Below are 5,754 nucleotides of genomic sequence, written 5' to 3'. Positions count from 1 at the left end.
AACTTGCTCATTACAGGCAATCCTGGGGAACAGAGTAAGATCACAGCGATCTTTGAAAGGATTTAGGACTCTGCACCAGCATTGCTGCATTTCAGGCAAGGGCTCTCTGAAGACTTAACACATACGGATTTCCACACCACACCACAGACTGTGCAACGTACTCCTCACATCCTTAACCAAATGCTAGTGGTGTGTGGACAAAGGAGAAGATGTGGGTGGGAAAGAAACCCACAACTACACCTACTCTCCCTCCTTTTGCCTCACACATTTTGCAGTGCCCCAGTGGAGCATTCTGGAAAATCTTCTACCTCCTTCTAGGATGAAGCTACTCCTTACTGTAACCATGCAGCACTGAGGTGGTTCCTTCCTCGTGCATGCTCACCTTCCTCTCTGGTTGAATAAGAACCCTATTAAACACAGAGTCCTCTGCTTGCTGCACTGCTGTAATACTATAATTAATTAAAAAGCAACGCATAAATGTAATTTTAGTTTCACTGCCCAAATAAAAGTAGGATCTGCAGTAAAACTGAGAGCTCAAAGGTTAGACGCCCAATTTTTTTAAAACAGGCTGCAATATTACACCAAAGTAGTTAGGACAGTAATTTAATTTTTTGAGATCTTCATTGTTAAAAATGCAGGTCAACTGTACGATCTTCAATATAAATCTTACAGGCAGCATTCCCAGATTCCAGAATTGCCTAGATTCAAGGAGGTCCTGGAGACACTCTAAATAAGCCAAGTGGGAAATGAATGTCTCATATTGTTAAGACAACATATTTCAATTTGTTCAGGGTTTTCTGAGACTGTCTACAGCCCCAGTGTTCTAGACAGTTCAGGAATGCTTCGGGCTAGGACTCCCAAATCAATCTCTGTGAAAATCTGGCACTAAAACAAGTCATATTTAAATTAGGCTGGCACTAGTTTTTTGACCTATGCTTGTATAATGCCTGTCAATGCAGGTTAATGAAGTCCTGATCTACGCGAGGCTCCTACACACCCTTGCAGTACATGTCACACACAATAATAGCACTTTTTCTAGCCACTTGTAAAAAATTACAAATGGGCTCACTATAGCAGCTGCACTTTAACTTGGTTATATGATAGTGGGTTACTATAGCCCTAATACTGTTTGTGAGTCTTTGTACTTCAGAGTATTTTTCATCTGCTTCAGATGAAAACTTTTGAAATATTGTTCCATAAAGCCTGCATTTCCTTTTGAAGTCGTGCTACTTTATAATACTCTTTGGACATGTTTAGGATGATCCACACAGAATATTATCAAATGCACTCAATGATGTTCTTATTAAAATGTTATGTGCTTCAGGCCTCAGTATATAGTTTTCTTTGTTTTCTTGCCAGGCAAATCTATTATTATTGCTGTGTATTAGGCTGTCACCTTCACCTAACCCTGCATCCTGGCCTCTGTGGTTATTTCCATTGAAAACGTCCCTGGATCTTGTATCCATCAGGATATTTTCATTTTACGGTCCACTGTGGCCTACAGGAAGGGAGTGGTTCTGGGGTTCCCATTAGCCTTGACCCCATACTTAGACTGCAGCCCCATTTTATTTTCCTTTCCTCTCTGCCAGATAGGAGTTCCCTTTCAAGACACTTCAGCCATTGAGTTAGCTAAGAGGCTTTTGTTAAAAAAAAGCAGATGCACCACTAAGTTCTCTCCTGAAAGGATCTTCCTCCTACCATAACGATTTTGACTTTGGAAACCCGCTGTATTGTGCAAGACCCATTCTGTAGGAATGCTCCAGCCTTCCAGGACATCTGAAATGAGTGTTATTCAAGTCTCATGTTAATTTTATCAGGTGGCTTATCACTGACTATCTAACACTGACAAAGGAGGGTGCCTTGCTAGCATGGCAATTCCATGTGAATACTCACATTTTAAATGAATGTCCTCCAAGTTGCTGAACTGTATATTTCATCTGTTTTAATTTGCTTTTCAATTCTTTTGAACACTTTGCATAGTTATCCCTGTATGAGTGATTGGGTGCTCTGTTGCTGAGAACCATGAACTAGGTAGTGAAGGAACAGGATTAATGCAAGATCATGATGACTCCATCACAAAATGTATGCCACTTAATTTTGACACGTTACTTACAACTAGTTACATAGGATAATATTTATAGCATGATAGTAAATGCACTGCAGTGTATTTGGTAAGGGTACTTAAGTCTTACTGAGATCTCACTGTTATGGTCAGTATGACACCTTTGCTGGAAAGCGAGAGGTGGCTCCAGTTTTCTGTGAGAATTGTTGAGCTAGGGAAATAGCCAAGTGGGAGTTAGCCATTTGAAACCCAAAAATAATGCTACATGTACTTTCTTTGCCTGTTTTGAAGAGATAACAATGAGTATCATATGTGAGCCAATACAGACCATGCTTCTATCAGACAGGAATTAAGTCTGACAATTCCTGAACAAAATTCCATCTGACTTCTTACTCTTTAAGGTCAGACAGCTTCCCAGCATCTATGTCCTCCTGTGACAGGCCTGACACAATAATGGCAGAAGGAAGTTATTGTCTCCAAGACTGTCTTGGCTCTAGAGAAAGCAGGGGAGAACTTTCCCTGTTAAACGAGCCTAATATGGGTTACTCCCCCTGATGGGCACTTACTCAAATAAGGGCCTCTTTATGCTCAGCAGGAGCACTTTAATGAAGAAGCAGCAACAACTCAACAGCCTAGCCCCGGGGAATGGGGAAAGGAATCAAGATGAATACCAACAGAAGAGAAAAGAGCATGTGGGGATGGGAGGAGCACAGAGCGTGAACAGGAGCTGGGAAAAAAGCAAAATGGTCACAACCATAGACCAGGGCATGCAGGAATGGATGACCAGTCAGCCTTCTATCTATTGCAAAGCGTCTCCAATAAGCAAGTACACAAGCAGTCATCAGTAACACTATGTCCCACATAACCCTCTTACTTACTGCACTCAGTCCCCTTATGGATGGGCTGAAGCCTGGGAAGACTCTTTCAGCCCTGATCTTGCATGTGCCTTTCAGTTATTTCAGTAAATACCCAGTAACTTTAACAGCCTCCTGCATAAGGTGACCTATGGTCAAAACACTGCCAAGTTGCCAGAAGCCTCAACTCTTTTCTGCTTCAGCGAAAGGGATGCAATACTCAGAATGAACACTGCTGAAAAGAACACAATATTCAGAATAAGAATAATAAATATCTTTTCACCTCTCCAGCATGTAGGACACAAAAACTGCAATGTCCTTGCTCATTTGTTTTTCCTCCACTAGGGAGGGGTAGGGAATAGAAGAAAGGCAGGACTGGTACCTTCTCTAAGAGAACACAGAGACAGCTTTCCATTGCCCTGTAGGACTCCACGGGCCCTTACTGGCAGGAGACAAGGCAACTTCCATAGGCTCCTGGGAGATTTCACAGGTTGTAAGCGGCTGTCAGAAAGCCCTGATGAAATTGTGCTTTTCAGCTGTCACCACCAGAAATAGGGCTTTCCCCTGAGTCAGGGAGCACAGCCTCTTTGGGCAAGCTTCTGGGCTCTCCCTAGGCAAAACTCAGGCAGAGGTTTGGGGAAAGAACCACAGCACGCAAGCTGACCCCAAATTTCTAGGGGTCTTGGGATTATGTCTGCCACCACAGGGAGCTGTTAGCTCCAAAACAGTTAATGCATTTGCATTCTGTCTTGCAGCAGAAGTACAGCTTTTGGTTATTCTGCATTTGCACCAGGAATTTCTTCTGCAATGTCTAACACTGGGCTAATGATCCTTTATCATCATTATCCATGTCCTTGTTCTCTGAGAAGCCTAAGTTGAAATACACAACTGGCAAGTTCAGCACCTGTAAATATCTTTATTATTTCTGTCCAAGGCTTACATTCTGTAATCATGTTTCAGCACTAAGGGTGAAATTAATCTCTGTGGGGCCATGCCAGGGCCATGCCATGCAAGTCGCTCATGATGCTCTCAGCTGGAGGGCAAGGGAAGAACTAATATACACTTTCTGCTGATTATTAGCATTGGAATGGATGCCAATCACTACAACATATTTACCACAAATTCATCTCCAGAATAATTAATTTTAATATGATATAATAATGGAAAAATCTTATCATTAATATTGTCAAGATTGTTAATATTTAAAGATATTTAAAATTTAATATTTGATGCTAATACTATAAAATTCTAACACTGTTAATGTTAATGATGAGAATAATAGGTATTATGTATGCAAAGAAAGAGAAAAATGCACTAACTTAGATGAAAGACAAAGCAGCATCTGTAAGCATGAGCTGGGGTGCAGGTTCTAGAATTCAACCTTATTCTAAAGAAATGGATAATATTTTTATATTGTGCAATGGTATCCAGAAGCAGTCCATGTGGAACTGAGCCCTAGACCTTTTTGTTCTTTATTGCCTGTACAAAGAAGAAGAGAGAAGAATTATCTCTGTAAAGGAAGAGATGGTTGTATTTAAGTCTAAGGACTGATGGATAGAAGAATCATGGTAACTTTTGACTATCATATTAATACATTATGATTCAGAAGTAGCAGAGTGTGAGGGTGGGATAAACAAGGCAGCAGGAAAGTTCACCTTTTACTTCTTCTGGACTGAGAACGTCTCCCCTTAAACTTCTCTTTCCTAAGAAATCCAATCTGATTTATACAAACTTCTCCCTAGACTACTTACAGTCACCCTTATTAGTCTATTCAACAAAACCACAGCGGTCAAAAAAAGTAGTTCTGCTCTTTGTGAGAATTATTGATGTTTTGAAAAGCCTTTGATTCTGTATCAGGCAAAAGTACTGAACATTTTCACAAAATGAAATATTTGGAACAGTTCTGAGCAAGAAATTTTGAAATGAAAAATGTTGGTGTTTTCCAGCAAAACAAAACAGCCAGATGCTCCCAAAAGATTTCAGTTTGAATATTAAAACTTAAAGCAAAATGTACTCAGATAATTAAAAATAAAATGTGACTGATACTCAATTTAGGTTACACATTCTACAGCATGTTTTTTGATATTGTGCATCCTCTAAATTGGTTCTAAAGTGAAGCAAAGACCTAGAGAGGTCTGTTAAGAAAAATCTCAGCCATGTCTGCTGCTGGAGGGCCAGGAGGTGGAAGGGAACATTATGCTTTTGGAGGGTGGCTTCCTGCAGACAGTGGCACCTCCCTGAGTATGAGGGAGCCCAACATGCAGGGGATTCCCACTGTGTTTCAGGCCCTGGGCAGTTTGGCACGGTGAGAGGTTGGCAGGGGCATGAGGAGCAGCTCAATGCAATACTGCCTAAATTATTTCCATTATAACTTCCAGGAGGAATTCCTGGAGGAATTCTTCCCCTGCTCAAAACTGCTCCATGTACAACTCAGATACTCAAGATCTACACTGAGGGAAGGCGCGTTTTACAGAGATTCACAGGAAAAAACAAACAAACAAACAATGCTTCACACAAGATCAATAAACCATGTCTTAAAACAACTGGATCCCAGATAAAGCACTAAAACATACTATAGGGAACAAACATATATTGGGAAGGGAATGGATTATCTTACAGCCTAAACAAAAACAAGCAACAATAAAATGATTAATTAATAGGCAAATCCTTCTGAAATTTCTCTAGGCAGATTCTTTCCATGGAAAGTGAAATGATGGGAGAAAGTGATCAGTAGTTGTTAAAAAGAAAATCAAAATCTGAAATTGCACCAGTCAGTGTCCTATTAAGGACATTTCCTTTTAGAGATTAAGTATTTTAGCACATCTATATCACAACAGA

This window comes from Fulmarus glacialis, unplaced genomic scaffold (genome assembly GCF_000690835.1).
Source record: "Fulmarus glacialis isolate BGI_N327 unplaced genomic scaffold, ASM69083v1 scaffold10289, whole genome shotgun sequence".
Classification (NCBI taxonomy): Eukaryota; Metazoa; Chordata; class Aves; order Procellariiformes; family Procellariidae; genus Fulmarus; species Fulmarus glacialis.
The sequence above is the reverse complement of the archived record's forward strand: the minus strand, read 5'-3'. Positions refer to the sequence as shown.